Genomic DNA, 17,673 nt, shown 5'->3' with positions numbered 1-17,673 from the left:
AGATATGCTAAATGTCGTGTTACGATTGCAAGAATCACTTTAGCATTTTATGACAATATAATAACAAACATATTCAATAATGAATAGCAACACGGTTATTATCATGTTATAGGTTTTAGGTTCAATTGAAATAATTTAATGCAATGAAAGTAATAAGTATAACTTTAGGCACACAACTCACATGAAAGTCTTAAAAACTCAGATGACATCCTACATGTGTGAACATTTGGACATACTCATTATTACCATCCATGTGTAAACATTTAAACATAATTATTACAAAAATTCATGCGATTATATTAGAACAATCAAATTATCATTTAACGCCATCGACTTTACCACGATATGACACTGTAGTTTTATATTTATATATATCCGACCACTATGCAATTATGATGAACACCCTAGAAATATTACAACATGCCAAATGTATATAACGTATGCAAACAACTGGACTCGTATAACATTTCACCCTTGATTAAAAATCAAATTAAGCTATCCAATTCTACTCATACTATCATGCCAACAAGGTTATTGATTAGACTTTAATTTTATCACTGGTTAAGATACATAACTACTGAACATGCGTGCTACTATCGTCATATAAAGCATTATAAATTCACATTACTAAGGCTCATGAATTAATCAACAACTGTATGAAACTCAACCTAGAACACACATTTACAAGTCATGTTTCACGTTGTAACTTTCAAAGATCACGAATAAATAACCGTTCGATTAAAACTTGATTCATATTATTTTTATAAAACACGGAGAGATAAAAAACACAGGGGAAAAAGAATTAGGTCTAAAGCACAAAATTTCATTTTTAAAGAATTTTACAACTCAGTTGGTCCAAACAAACATGTGACAGCAATTGGTCCAAAACTTGGGTCAGTTTGCAAAACCTACCGTTTAATATAGAGACATCAAAAATTTTCGTGGCTTATCAATTTGAAAACATATGCGAATTTTATGACTGATGGAGTTGGAATTATGCGAAAATGATTAATACAATTTAAATGAGGATTTTTTTTTTTTTTTTTTTTTTTTTTTTTTTTTTTTTTTACAAAATCGTTGGTCAAACATCACTGCACAGAAACTTCCTGACCACAGCCCACTAAAATAATTATTACTCCTAGTCTGTATATCATATAAGCATGAAGCCAACGTCAAATGAACGCTAACTCACGAGGCTATCTCTCTTTAAATTTTCATCGATGGGTAATAAACAGAAAAGAAATGGCAGTAAGGTCAATTAAAGGGTACAATCAAACAAAGCAAGTTTCAAAGACTAAGTCGTTCATTTTCTATGTTCCAAACTCTTACAACCATATTATCGATACTAACCCATCCTAACTTAAATCTCACACTGTACTTTCGTAAACATCTATCCCGTAGAATCCCTTCGCCTATCGATCTACTCCGTACATCTAAATCACGATTGCTATGACTATAAACATGCAATTCAAAAGTGTTTCTAATTACTATCACAAGACTATACTAGCATGGCTTTGGGATCACGTAACCGCATATTACTAGACATAATAGTACTATCAACACATCATTCAACATCCAACCAGGTAACTATCATCGACTCACAATTGTTTTCATGCTCACGACTAGCACAACACTTCATTGATTATTAACCTGACTCGAAATCTTATTTCTCACTTCCACAACATTTATGATCACGTCATCAGTCATACAAAATACCTACCGTAGCGTGGTCTGTGAGAATGGTTAGAATATATGGGTCTCAAGGTATTCATCAATTTGATTAGGCAATAATCAACGTATCAATCAGTTAATACTTAGGCAACGATATTTGAATTTCATGTTCAACCTCAAGCAACTTTTCTACCCTTTCTCTCATGTACACTCAGGGTTCCCGGGTCAAACTGAGAGGGCCGCTGGTTCGGTGTGAGGGGGCCCCTAACTCATACCTTACCTTAGTGTGCTCTAATGAGTTCTATCCGGGGTTCATTTTAATTAGACACTTCCTATGTTCATTGGGCTCATTGGTTTAGGCATGAGGATCGTTCTCTCTGATACCACTTTGTAACACCCCGGTTTATTTAGGAGCCTTTAGCAAGACATTCCCTAATAAACCGGACTGTTACCATCTCGGTTTCCCGAGGTAGTGAATAACAAAGTACAACAATACCAAAGTACTTTAAATTAAAACTTAACGATTACATGTTATTACAATTTATCCAACTAAACTTAATATAAGATAAATACAACTCGCAGCGGAAAATAAATTATGTGATAAATTCTTCTATGTGGTCTAAACTTCTAGGTAGATTGGCCAAGTCCTCACGCACCCCATAGCTCCCAAGTCAGCTAATCTTTAGTACCTGTCAAATCTGCTCCCCATTATGGTTCATCACAGGTGTTCACGAATACACAGGGTCAACCGCGAGGTTAGTAGGGAAAACAATAAAACAATAAAATATGATATGCATGATACTCTGCCACCTCCATCTCCATCTCAACTCATCACACACATCTCATACCCCGAACGCCTTGACCATACCGATCCATTGTAGACTATATATCGACCGAAGCCGATCCCACCTCAGCAGTGAGGACACCAGGGCAAGTCCTGCAGAACCCGCCTGGGCCTTATCACAACATCACATCGTATCTCAACATCGTCACTACCACATCATCCTCCAACTCCAATGCATATGAAATGCTCAACAGTAATTAATGCAATGCAATATGTATATAAATCATCGAACCGATAAATCGTAAAGTCATGCCAGTTACCCGATGTTGTGATATCATACTCAATACGATCAAATCAATCAATCACCTTCCCGAATATAAATGATAACGTAATTCAACCACCATGAAACAAGTCAACACAATTCGATCAATAACGATAATAGGACAAGTGTATTTCCCTACCTCAAAGTGCAAACCAAATCCAATTAAGCGATTAAGCGAGTCCAGGAAAGTAAAGCAATGAATTTGATTATCGATCCTTCACGAATTCGTCACCTAAAACAATTATAATAATTATAATTACTAACTACTAAATATAGTAATTTCCCAAAATAGAAGCTTTCCCGAAATACATTCCCGACACCAACTTATGCCTAATTGATAGCTAAAATAACCCGATTAGTATTTGACTCAACTTCCCAAAATAGAAGGTTACCAAAGTAGAATTTCTTAAAATGGAAGTTTCCCGATATAGTAACTTTCCTCTTTTAACAACCCGACTCAAGATAATTAATTATGATTAATTATTATTTTATTTTAAGCAACTCGGAACTAAACCAAATGATAATTAAAGGATTAACGATTTATGCGATTTAAGAAAAACCCGAATCAACCATTTGAACAACTCGACAATCCCGACTCAAACCCGTCTTTAATTATTTTAATACACTCGGGAATTAATAAATTAATTAAGAATGCGACCCATTACGAAATATAATGATTAAATTATGAAAACCCGTCTTTAAATAACTCGGAAGTTCATTAAATTACCAACACGATAATTTAAATAATAAAGAGAACGAATCGCACCCGACTACACACACGCACACCTTCGCTCTCACCCACGCACCACCACCGGCCACCACAGGGCCGTGCCAACCACCAGCCCCAACACCCACTTCATCCCAGCCACCAGAGACCACCGCCAGTAGGGTCGACTCCCGCCGGCGAGGTGAACCACGGCCGCCATTTGGCCTGGTTCACCACCACGCACCCCCAAACACCTCATTTTCTCTCCTGACCACCACCGCAACCACCAACCATAAACTATTTTATCACCACCATTCAGCTCGCCGCCAACCCACGAACACAGACACCACAACACCACCTTGTCGACCTCCCCCTAGTCGACGTTGGCACCACCCCAAACCCAACCATCTAAAACCCATCTGAAACCTGCTGCTTAACCCGTGTTCTACTCCCCTATCGCTGCCGCCTTTCACGACCACCAACACCACCTATAACCACCTCAAAGAACCACCACTACACTCGACCCTTACCACACTACTCCCTCACCTTACTAACAGCCACCATCAACACCCATATAAGACACGAAACAATCCACAATAACTCGACAGAAAACTGAAAACAGAGGAAAGGGTTGCGTACTTACATTTCTGCCGCCACCACAGCCACCACGGCCACCCATAGACGTCGACAAACACTCTAAGCTCCTCCCTGCTGCGTCGTCACTGCCCACGCTCTCTCTCTCTCTCTCTCTCGAATTGCGTGAGGCTTGAGATTGGATCTGAAGAAGAGAGGTAGGAGGGAGGCGGGTAGAGGGTAGGGATTAGGGTAGTGTTTAGGTTGTAATTAGGTTTAGGGTTATGATTACTGGGCTTAGGGTTAATTAGGGTTAAATGGGCAGAACAGTTAATGGGCCAGCTCAATGGTCCAGCTCACATTTCGAATTCCATATAAAACCGACTCAATTAACTTAGCTCGATACGACGCGAGTTAAATAAAATAACTTAACATAATTATCGACTCAACAATTTACCCGCCTTAATTAGTAATATCCGTTTAATTAATTATATAAAAATACGGGGTATTACAGTTGTAACTTAGTGTGGCCTTAGTAGAACGTTGATGGTTATCAAATAATACCTCGCAAGTGCACGATTTATCGTTGTGCAAAATTGAGGGTCGATCCCACAAGGAGCTAGGAAGACTACTAATCGTTTTAACTCTTTTGTTTAGCTAAGTCGACAATAAATGATGAGTGTAAATATCTAAAAACTAGACTAAACAAAATGAAATGCAATTTAACTAGAGAATGTAAAATGAGCAAGAAGGACTAAGTTGTAATTCAAATAATTAAAAGGCCTAGAACTCGGTTCTCCCACAACAATTCGTAATTCCACATACTAATTCCCTAGGCTAATCGTTTAGGTAAACGGGCAAGGAGGAGATGTCTCTAATTCGCCTAAGACCCCCCTCTCGGGTTCGAAATAGGACACTAGTACTACCCACCAACCCCCCTCTCGGGTTCGAAGGTCGGAATCCCTAACTCAATACCCGACTACCCCAAAAACATGCATATTTCCGAGGAGGTCAAGAACTTGGTCAAGGTCATTAAGCCCCATCAATTTCCGGGTCATCCCACTCCCTCTCTCGAGGGTCGATTTCAAACGCTAGTTTAGAGGTGTCCTACCCCGGTTCTCCCTTTCGGTCTCAACCAAGGTTAACAATAGGGTCAAGTCCCGGATATCCAAATCACAACCTAACCAACTCTCGTTGGTGGACAAGGGTTATAAATCGACACTACCCAAAATCAACCCATAAACCAAATCAATCCTCCAAACTACCCTCACCAATTTCCCCAAATAATTAGCCTTTATGAGATTTAATTAGTGAAATTACTCATGTTGGGTCAAACCGAGTCCTAGTAGAAGACTACTCACTAATCATGGTACCAAGAGCAATAAAAATAACAAAGATGGTTTCTTTATGCATAATCATGATGGAAGTGTGAATTCTATTACTAATCATGCAAATACCCAACTCCAATTACAAGGAAAGACAATTTAATTCAAGAAACAATGAAGATTAAACTTAAAGGCACAAGCTTTAAGTCAATAAACACAAAGACTCAATCTTTAACATGAGAAATCAAAGATTCAATCTTGTAAACAACAATGGTGAATAGAGAAAAGATGAACAAGAAAGAGAATAACCTCAATTAAACAATAAGAAGTAGTATTCAAACATTAACAATTAAACAAAACTTAAAAGAAGGCAAATGTAAACAATTGAAATTAAAGAGTGAAATAAGAGTAAGGAATTATACCAATAACATGGGGACTTGAATTGATGGAATGAATAACTTGGATAAACAAGAGATTGATTAAACTAATTGAGTAATGATTACAAATTTTATTGAAGAAATATTGAAAGGGAAATATTTAGGGTTCTACAAATATTGAGAGAGTAAGAGAGAATAATTTCTAATCTAATTTCTAAGGTAGTAATGTAAGGGGTAATGTGGTAGTGTGTTTTATACTAGTCTAAAATAAATAATACAGCTAATATTAATTACTAATATACTAAACTTAAGAAGTAAAACTAATCGACACTTTTTACATAAGACTTCCTAATTAAACCAAAACAAAAAGGTAAAGATGGGAGGACACGGACGAAACACAGCAATTACGCAGTTAGGGGTGTCTCGCCGGTCCACCGGCGGCCGGGCTTGATGCCGGCAGCGAGGCCATTGAAGAAAGGGGAAGAAATTGATGTCTTGTGCGTTATGCCGGCCTGTCGGCAGCCGGGGCACCGGCATGGAGCACAATTTGATGCGAGAATGTTGATTTTGGTGTTGCGTGCCGGTAAGCCGGCTGCCGGTCCCTATACCGGTAGCGAGACCTTCACAAAAAAGAGAACAAGTTGGTGTGTTCTGCCGGTAGAGGACGTCGACTGCCGGGGCACCGGCATGGAGCACAATGGTTTCTAAATAACTTGTTTCGATTCCGAGTTCGAATCTGATTGTGCTTTAGTGATGGTGGAGTTGCCGTTGTTGATGTCGCCATGGTGGATGCAATTGTGAAGCTCCGATGTCGGGTTTTCGGCAAAGAATATGGAAATGGTGGAGGTAATGGTGAATTGGGTTAATTGGTATGCTGATGGAAGGTTATAGAGTAAAGATGTAAATGAATGGTGGAATTCTAAATGAATGGAGATGGAAATTTGATTTGTAAGGTGATCTTGAGTGGAGGTAATGGTGAATCCGACGATGGGCACGGTGGTTGCAGTGAAGTTGGTGGTTGTTTAATGGAGCGGAGTTGCTGCTAGTGTGGCCGTGGTTGTCATGAATGGTTGGAATTGGTAGAGCTGCTGCTAGTTATGGTGAATGACGGAGTGGAAATGGTGATTGGAGATGCAGGTGATTATGAATAATGGTGATGGTGGTATTTGGTTATGGAAATTGGAAATGCAGGGATCAACTCTAGAGTTCATTGACAGGGACGACAGTGAACAAACTTGTTATTTTGGTAAAGTCAACTGTCAAGCTTGACTTTGCCTTAAACAAGTTATTTCATTTTCTTCAATTAACTCGTCCATCTTCCGTCTTATTTCCGTCTCAACCCAATTTGCTCCTCAATTTCCGTGTCAATTTGCCTCCTTGTCTACACATTATTGTAATAAAGTAATAGTAATATTAATATTGAGTAAAACATCCGACTAATTAATAAATATAACTACGACGACTAATATTATAAATTAGTAAATAAATGAGCTAATTAGACAATTAAGCACGCAAAATCGAGTCGTAATAAGATATAAATGCGGGGTAAAAAGTGACTAAAATACTATTTATCAAACGTGTTACCGTAATGATGGAACACGGTCTTGGTTGTATTTTGAGATCTCGTATCTCCGTTTTGGATTTTTCACTTGTAATTACAGTTTTAATTAGAATGTAATTAGGTTTATATTTTGTAATTTTAATTGTAATTTTTGAGAAGACCAAAAGATGGAGACCGGATGCTCACTCCCGCTACTTGGATCAAGATGGAACATCAAGACAAGCTTCTCGGGTCCAACGGTGGATTCCAAAGTTGTTTTATGTTTTGTTTTACTAGGATAGGCCACACTAGGAATTTTTATTTACGTATTGCATTCCTTTATTTATTTTTCGTAACGATAATATGCATCATATTCCGCCTAAAAACCAAACCACCTAATTATTGCATGAAAACTGACACATATAGAGGTCACGAGTTAGTTTTCATTGACATTCTCATGTCACACGTTTTAAAGCCATCATCTAAATTAATTCGTTCACGACAGACGCTAGTTATTCGTTCACTTAAAATGAATTAAAACTTAGTTGATGGTATTTTCCTCGTATAAACCAAAATTGAGAACGGTCTTTATAGGTCAAACTCCAATGAGTCCCTTCTTCGTCGGTAGGCATAATATGACCCCTTCTACGTCGGATAAGTTGGAACCGATTGACCTATTTTATCTCAACACTATGGTCACTCGTACGATCCTGTGACTATGGTGGACTATAGATAGGATTTACGGAAATCTATCGACCAAGAGTTCTTCCGGAAGAATTAGCTAAACAGTTGGCTTATCAATTTACAGAAATTGAGTCTTGGGATCACTTGTATCATTCTTGAGGGAGATCAATTATGCAAGTGCGAGAGTCTACATGTTAAAATGAATTTTAAATAGACTTAAATCACCTCGATGAGTTGCTTATTTCGTTTTGTTTTTCTTTCTTTTTCAGTGTAGATCACGATTTTAAACTCGCTAAACAACAAATGGTGGTTCTACCGATAACCCAATGCCAAGTGCCACATTGGACCGTGAGTCCTGGCTTCGGATCTTCATGAATCGGATGAATCGGTCTACTCGATCAAGAATGATGGATCCAACTTCGCGGATCGGGAGGCGGCATTACGGAATCTGCACTGCTGGCGACGGAAGCTCAAATATCTATTAGAGCCCATCCCGGCAAACCCAGTCCCACGGCTAGAAACGAAATCACCAAGTTTAATGATTTACGTATGGAAGCGGGTGCGATTAAAAACGTACTCATTTTTGCAATGGAACCCAATTTGCAGAAACGCTTCATAGCCCATGGTGCAAACAAGATTTTCACCACGCTAACTAAGGAATTCTCGAAAGCACCGAGAATCGTGACCTATGAGCATACCACTCGCTTCTTTGATGCGAGACTCCAGAAGGGCCAACCGGTTAGCCCACACATTCTCAGCATGATTGAGAATGTCGAGAAGTTGGAGACCTTTAATTGTAACATCAGCGAGAACATTGTTATCGACCGTATGCTTCACTCACTCCACGATGGTTTTTCGCAATTTAGAGCGAATTACTATATGAATGATTTGAAGAAAACTCCCCATGAATCGCACTCCTTCTCATGCACCGAGAAGGACATGAAGTTCAGTGGGAGCTGAAACAGGATGTTCTCGTTGTGGCAAATAAAGGGAAAGGTAAGGGCAAAGCTCAGGCAAACCTAGCAGTAGGTAAGGCGAAGTTCAAGAAGTCGGGCTCAGGTAAGAGTGGTCCTGGTGAGTCGAGTAACTCATCAGGCGCGACAAAGAGCAAGAAAGATAACATGGAATGCCATCACCGCCACATGATGGGCATTGGAGACGCACATGTCCCTGTTTATCATGAGGACTTAAAAAGCGGTCGTGTTAAACCCGTTGGTATGTCTTCTTCTTCTACTTTTATTCATATGATTGAGATTAACCACGCAAGTTACGGAACTTGGGTACTTGATACTGGTTGTGGTTCTCATCTGTGTAATCATGTGCGGGGGCTCCGAAACATCGAACCCCTCGTAAAGGGTGAGGTGGACTGCGTGTCGGGAATGGAGCAAGAGTAGCCGCCATCTCCAAGGGGACATATGTGATCCAGCTTCCTAGCGGATTTGAGTTGTCATTATATGATTGCTATTATGTACCTAGTCTTTCTAAGAACATTATTTCGGTTTCTGCGCTTGATAAACTTGGTTTTTCATTTGTAATAGAAAATAATGCTTGCATTTTCTCATTACACGATATGATTTACTGGCAAGCGCAGTCTCCATGAACGGAATTTATGTTTTAGATCGACCACGGAAATATTACACGTAATGAATAAAAAGTTAAAGGTTGGTGACAAAGATCAAACGTATCTATGGTAATCGCCGTATGGGACACATTAATGAGAAACGCGTAAAACAGCTCATCAAAAATGGAGCTATCTCGGCCTTTGATTTTCAATCATTTGGCACGTGTAAATCATGTCTCATCGGTAAGATGACTCGTATTTCCTTCACAGGTGTTGGAATGCGCGCTGCTGACCTATTAGGACTCATACACACGGATGTATGTGGTCCTATGTCAATCACCGCACGAGAAGGCTATAGGTATTTCATCACTTTTACGGACGATTTAAGTAGATATGGCTATGTCTACTTAATGAAGCACAAAAGTGAATCCTTTGATAAATTCAAGGAATACCAGAATAGGGTACAGAACCTATTGGGTAGAAAGATTAAAACACTACGTTCAGATCGTGGTGGCGAGTATCTTTCTCACGAGTTTGACCAACACCTCAAAGACTGTGGGATTGCCCTACAGTTAACTCCACCTGGAACACCTCAGTTGAATGGTGTGTCCGAACGGAGAAATCGAACACTACTTGATATGGTTCGATCCATGATGAGTCACACGATTTTACCTGATTCATTATGGGGTTATGCTCTTTTGTCAGCCGCTCTAATACTTAACCGAAGTCCGTCTAAAGCTGTTGACAAGACTCCATATGAACTATGGAAGGGAACGGTCCCTAACTTGTCCTTTATACGGGTTTGGGGCTGCGAGGCTTATGTCAAGTGGAGACACGAGGATAAGCTCGGCCCGCGATCGGTCAAGACATTCTTTATAGGTTATCCTAAAGGAACACTTGGTCATTACTTCTATTCGCCAACCGAACAACGCGTTTTTGTTGCGGCTAGTGCGACATTCTTAGAGAAGGAATTTCTCGAGAATGCAAAGAGTGATAGAACCTTCGACCTGTCGAAGATTCCAGAACCAAACACCGAGCAACCATTGGAGGAACCTGTTCCTTCAATCCCGGCTGCGGTGAATATTCCCGAGGAACCTAGGAGGTCGGGAAGAGTCTCTATTCCTCCGGACAGATACATCGGTATGGTCGAGGAACATGACATAGATGACATTCTACTCTTAACGAGTAGTGAACCCGCAACCTATAAAGGTGCCATGACTAGTTCTGACTCAAAGCTATGGCTTGAGGCCATGCAATCCGAGATGGACTCCATGTATGAGAACAACGTGTGGGATCTAGTTGACTTACCTGCTAAGGTTCGTCCCCTTCAATGCAAATGGCTTTACAAGATAAAGCATTCTGTGGAAGGTCAACAAGATACCTACAAAGCACGACTAGTTGCTAAAGGTTTCACCCAAGTGCCAGGTTTGCACTACGATGAGATTTTTGCACCCGTAGTCATGCTGCGTTCCATTCGGATTATCTTAGCGATTGCCGCTTTTCATGACTATAAAATTTGGCAAATGGACGTGAAAACCGCCTTCTTAAACGGCTTTTTGGAGGAAGTTGTATATGGTACAACCCGAAGGTTTCATCGATCCTGAACATCCTAAGAAAGTGTGCAAGCTTAAGCGTTCCATTTATGGACTTAAGCAAGCATCAAGGAGTTGGAATCATCGCTTCGACCAAGTGATTAAAGAAAATGGATTTACTCGATCGGTCGAGGAACCATGTTTATATATCAAGTCGAGTGGGAGCAAGATTGTTTTCCTAATATTGTATGTTGACGACATACTCCTGATTGGGAATGACATACCTCTCTTAACTTCGGTGAAAATATGGTTGAAAAACCATTTCCAGATGAAAGATCTGGGAGAGGCACAAAGAATTCTAGGCATCCGTATCTATCGAGATAGATCACGACGGATGTTATCTCTCAGTCAGGAGTCTTACATAGACAAAGTCCTAGAGAGATTCAGCATGACTAACTCCAAGAAGGGGTTCCTTCCTATGGCTCCAGGGGTGCATTTGAGCAAGTCTCAGGCACCGGAGACACCGGAAGAGAAAGAGCGCATGACACGGATTCCTTATGATTCGGCAATAGGATCAATCATGTATGCCATGATATGCACACGTCCGGACGTGGCATATGCATTGAGTATGGCAAGTCGATTCCAACAGCAACCAGGTGAACCACATTGGTTGGCTGTCAAGAACATTCTTAAGTACCTCCGGAGGACTAAAGATTGGGCATTGACTTATGGAGGCTCTCAAAAGCTATGCGCAACTTGATTCTACGCAGATGCTAGCTTCCAAACGGATCGAGATGACTCGAAATCTCGGTCTGGATTCGTTTTTACTCTTAATGGCGCTATGATCATTTGGAAGAGTTCGAAACAAACTGTTATGGCAGATTCTACGACCGAGTCCGAGTACTATGCCGCGTCGAAGCAACAAAGGAAGCGATATGGATGCGTCAATTCTTACATGGACTATCTGTAGTGCCTAGTTCGAATGACCCAATCACCATCTATTGCGACAATAGTGGTGCCATCTTTCAAGCTAAGGAGCCTAAGTCTAGCAACAAATCTAGACATGTACAACGGAAAGCTCATCTAATCCGGGATTACGTGGAGCAAAAGGAAGTAGTGATAGAAAAGATTGCTACTGATGATAACATAGCAGATCCTCTCACTAAAGCATTACGACAAGATAAGCATGAAGGGCACGTTAATTCCATGTGAATCAAACGTGTTCCTGAGTTGTAGTACTTTTTATGGATTAGATTCATTCTCGTTTGTACTCTATACGACATCATCGTTTTGATATATATATATATATATTTTGTTTTTCATGTGGAATTGTACGACAATTTTGAACACCACAAAGTGAACTGAACAAACATCATATCTTTTTCAGTCCTTAATTGCCCACATGAGCCGATAACTCGGCAATTATTTTGTGACGTTGGTTGATGGTGGGTTCAACGAGCCATAAGTCAACTTGATTGGTGACCAATCACAGAGGCGATTTATACGGATATTTCGTAGGACACCATTGTGACATCGACGTGGAGTCCTAAATGTTTTATAACATTTGCTGCCCGGTCGTGGATAGGACTTCCATGGTGATCCTAAGAGTCGATTCTTTTGACTATCGACTGTCTCTTGAGACTAAGGCAGATTTTGGGTGACTTTGGTTTCTTTCTCACGGTCATCCGTAACAAGGGGCCAAGTAGATTTTTTAAGGTCATTTCATGCCGTGCTTAGATCGGAAGGAGTCGAGTTGAAGGAAATATTCAGCCTTTATCGGGTACTCGATATTTCTCAGGGCCACTCGAGGAGTCAGAATCGAAATGCATGGCCATGCTCGGATACGGATTCGTTTTATCGGTTAAGTTACTCTCTAGTCGGGGAAACCACTCTAGATACAGATCGATTGTAAAATACGACCTTTGCGGATCCGATCCGCAAATTGTTTTACATTGAGTGGGAGAAATTTTAAATGAATATGAGAATCGGTTATCGCACATACACTTGTTCGGACAAGTGGGAGTTTGTTGGAGCTTGTGTCCTCCAGTTAGTGCGGATAACGTCATTGCACATACACTTGTACGGACAAGTGGGAGCTTGTTGGGGTTGGTGTCCTTAACAGTTAGTGCAAGGACTTATAAACCTCTAAAAGGATCAAAGGGCATACTTTGGTATTATTATCAGTTGATCCACGTTTATCAATAACGGTTGGCTTGCTAGATAAGTTTGACGTTATTGTCATACGGATGGCGGTGATCAATTTGGTCCCTAAAAGTCACACCTATAAGATACGTTCGAGAGATGTGACGGTATGAAAATCTTTGTCATGTAGATGCCAAAATTGACTAACCAAGTTAGTCCGAGTTATTTGACTAAGTAATTAGTCAAATATGTGATGTTGAGATATTATATTTAATACTGATTAAATATCATGGGCTAAGGCGAATTAACGAGTTAATTCGTAAAATTAAATATAAGCGATTTATATTTAATTAATGTATATTGAATATAATTATACAATCTTTTGTTTTGTCGGACACGTATTAATAATTCAACTAACCCGTATTATTAGCTGATGCCTTAATTTCCGATAACCGATGTGATTTATAATCAGACTGCGTCATATACACTTAGCGAGTTTTGGACCGGACCGCGAGCTTAAGTGAAGAGGAAATTAAAAAGCCCGCGAGCTCTTCTCTCACTCGGTTTGGCCGAGCCTCACATAGACAAAAGGAGGGTTTTCTCCTCTTGTCTAATCTAATTCATTTTTGCCAAAAAAAATTATTAGGGTTTTGAAGAGCATTCTCCTCTGAAAAACTGAGATCTCTCATCTCGAAAAAACACACATCAGTTCTCCCAATATTGCAAGGCAATCGGAGAACACCATCTAGCACAAGGGCATATCTCGGACAAGGTCTTGGGTGCAACAATTAGGAGGGAATCTCGTTTGATTTCTGTTCTTTACGCCGTGCATCAAAGGACCCGAGGTTATTTCTTGTTCCTTATCGTTTCTATTGTATTTATGTTTTATGACAATAATCACATGTTTAAATTTACGTTATAGTCCTAAATTTAAAGGGTATTATACGGATATTAACCCACAATCGGGTCATATCCCTTTCCTATTATTGAATTATGCGAAAAATCTCATATTAACCAACATGTGAGTGTCCCACATTGAAGGAGAGAGAGAAATTGCACCACTTTATAATCAAGGGGGTTACTCCTATTGCTAATTAGTTTTTGGATGGAATCTCCCTTGTGTTGTTGAGTGGTCCGTCTCTCCTCCGTTTGGGTAAGGCCCATACCCATTTGCATGATTTAACAAATTACATCTTTTACAATTAGTTGCTCATTCTCAATAGCTCGCCTATATAGGCTGATTAAGATGATTACTATTAGTACTAAGAATATCATTGATAATATATTATAGATGACTTGATAAAGGTCTAAAACAAGCCTTGGAATGTGTGATACTTAAATTCGTCTTCCGTCTTATTCATTGGTTTATAGTTTTTATTCTTTGTACAAAGTATCTTAATCAAAAGTGCACAAATGATAAGGACAGGCAAAGTATATACCTGGTTATTCCCAACAGCAGAAACGGCTCTGGTATAGGCATTGACTAGCAATTTGAGTGTATAGATATTTCCTCGCCGGACAGCACAATGAAGAAGGTTGTCACCTTTTCTACCATGTTTTTGACAGATTGATTCGATGACCAATTTAGGATATGAGCTCAAGATCTCCATTGCTTTTAACAAGAAGGTGTAACGACCATATTGGACGGCTCTATAAAGTATGCTCCAAGACCCTTCTTTGCTGTCCAAGAAGTGACGCCTCAGATCTTCGTTGTTATCCTCGTAAAAATTCATTGCGGTTTCTACGTCGGCCCTTCTCGTTGCATTAAGAAAACGATTCTCCATGTCGCAATGAGACTCTATTGAGTAAAGCTTATTATTATAGCGTGAGACAGTCTCATATATGGATAGGTTGTGGAGGTTTATGATGTGAATCCGTAACACTAAACTTGGGCAGTATAAATAAGAATTGAATGCCATGCTAACACAAATTATTTCATAAATAAAGACTTACAATAGTCATCAATAAAAATTACTTGCACAGTTACACTAGCATCTGCATGTGCCTCATCCTACGTAAAACATGTGCACTAGTTTACGAACTAAGCCCAAGCTAAGTCTATTTTATGTTACAGATCTAAATACTAGAGTATCACATAAGGCCTTGTTTTTTTTGGACTAAAACTAATTTTATTTGAACTGAATTGAATTTATAGAATCTGAACTGAAATGAATTTATAGGATCTGAACTGAACTTATAGGATCCGAAGTGAACTTAAATTAAGTGACGTATAGAATCTGAACTAAACTTATAGCATCTGAACTAAACTTATAAGATCTGAACTGAACTGAACTGAAATTATAGGATCTGAACTAAACTGAAATTATTGGATCTGAACTGAACTGAACTTATAGGATCTGAGGTGAACTTAAATTAAGTGACTTTAAGTCCAAAATAACAGGGTCATACTGATAGTAACGACAAATTCTTTTGCACTCTCGAGACAACTTATCTAGTTAAATGAAAAATATTTAACCTATTACTCATTTAAAACAAATATATTCATCTTAAATAAGAATATATGTACACATTACTATATTCATCTTAAAACTATATCGAGGGTCAACTAAATTCAATAAATTGTACAGTTGTACTCTTAGAGTCAGGGGTAGTGTTAGTGACTCAGTGACTATAAATTCTACTCCGTATAATATGGTTTATAAATTACAATAAATGGAACTTTTTATAGTTCACTTTATACACGAAAAATGTTAACAGTCGAGCATTATAATTGCGTGCTCACGGAAGCACCTGTTCTTAGTTTTCATGAATTTGAAAAAATGAAGCTTTTAATAGTTGACTATATTTGTGATACACTTATACACCTTTGAATAATTTCGAGTGTGTTTACATTAAACTACATTAGAAACAATAGCAATAGCAAGTGAACCTTATATCCAGCATTTTGTAATACATTGATTCAATCACAAATTCGAGGTAAAAAATCTTAAGAAAAAATACATAAATTTTGTCAAAATCGGAGTGGAGCTCTTTGTAAAGGATTATTTGTTATACGGACTTATGGAGTAGTACATAATGGAAGTTGGAAACATAAAAAAATAAAAAATAAAAAATAAAAAATAAAAAAACTCACGCTGTAGTATACAATTGGTAATCCTATCTACAAGGTTGTCTACTCATCTAACTACGTTTGATTTCGATTTTAATATGGTCTGGTGCCTGATGTGAAGTACGAGCTGAGGGTTGACCGACCTCCTTGTTCAAGCTTGGTGTTTGTCGTTCCGTTATTGGACTTAAGGATGCTTGCTTGACAGGTGTGTTTGAGAATCCTGATTGCACATTAGCCATTACGTAGCCAGAGCCTTCGGTCATTGGCGTGTTTGAGCTTCATGATTGCACATTAATCGTTCTGTTCTCAGAGGCATGAGTGAAGGTCGTGTTTGAGCTTCCTGATTGCACATTACCCATTAAGCCGATGTTATTGGAGGCTTGACTAGGGGCGTGTTTGAGTTCTTTGGGGCCTGTTCCACAGTTCCAATGGATAGGCTTTGAACTGCCTGCGTAATTTCATTCCCCGCTACCTTCTTAGGCCAGGTAAAGAGCTTGCAGAATTGCTTCTTCAATCGAGGCGAGTAGGTCAACATCCAGAAAATGCAAGCCACAAATAAGGTTAAAGAGCATAAGACAATTACGAAGATGGCATCCCCCATAGTTTTCGGTCCCATGGTAGCATAAGTACCGGTCATAAAGGCCACCATGGTCCCACCAAGGGACATCATTAAGAGGTATAAACTCATGTTTACATAAAAGAGAGAAGGATGAAGGTCCCACATCATTGGGCCGAGCAATAAGAACAAGACCATTATGGAGCAGCACATGGCTATTGTGTTGGAGATGGAGAACGCAAGAAATGTTGTCTTTGTTGCCAACACCGGTGTCCCGTCTTTGCTATCGGGCCCACCTGGTACCGCAAACCCTGCTGCAAAAGTAAGGGTGGCCACAAGTGCCACCACCACTGACAAGGAGCTCTGCATACCATATTTTCCGGAAAAGGTGTTGGAGTTTTTTTACAGTTGCGTCTTGTTCTATTTCCCTTCACATCTTACCCTATAGGCAGCAAAGACCACAACGTTTTGATGGTTTTCTCATCTCACAAAATAAATGTACAATCTTTATAACATAAACAATTTAATAAACTATTTTTTTGTTCTGGTCTATTATATTATTAGTCCGATTCAAATTAAAATTCTCAAGTTTAAGTTTTGGGATCACACTCGCGTCTAAGAAAAAGTTTTACGTAATACGTGTATGGCGTCAATAACCAGTCAAACGACATTAACATGTTGAGAACTTCTACTCAAAGAGAAAAAGGCGAGGTAGAGTAGAGTAGAGGAACATGGATAATAATAGCTACATACCCAGCTCGTAGAAAGGGCTGTTGTACCCTTGTTATCCTTGATGCTGACTTCAATGCCTTTAGTTTCCAACAAGGCCC

At 39.3% G+C, this 17,673-nt stretch overlaps 1 protein-coding gene across 2 annotated transcripts in view; it reads right to left on the bottom strand.

Moving 5' to 3' along the window:
• Positions 1 to 15,144, bottom strand: part of LOC141606518 (uncharacterized) — a 31,137-nt gene extending 15,993 nt beyond the window's left edge. For both annotated transcript variants that reach the window (XM_074425673.1, XM_074425674.1), the window contains exon 1: positions 14,657 to 15,144. The gene's annotated coding sequence lies outside the window, so the exon portion shown is untranslated. The remainder of the gene's footprint in view (positions 1 to 14,656) is intronic.
• Positions 15,145 to 17,673: the final 2,529 nt, after the last annotated feature.

The sequence above is a fragment of the Silene latifolia genome, chromosome 10 (genome assembly GCF_048544455.1).
Source record: "Silene latifolia isolate original U9 population chromosome 10, ASM4854445v1, whole genome shotgun sequence".
In the NCBI taxonomy this organism is placed as follows: Eukaryota; Viridiplantae; Streptophyta; class Magnoliopsida; order Caryophyllales; family Caryophyllaceae; genus Silene; species Silene latifolia.
This window is presented reverse-complemented; position numbering and strand designations above follow the sequence as displayed.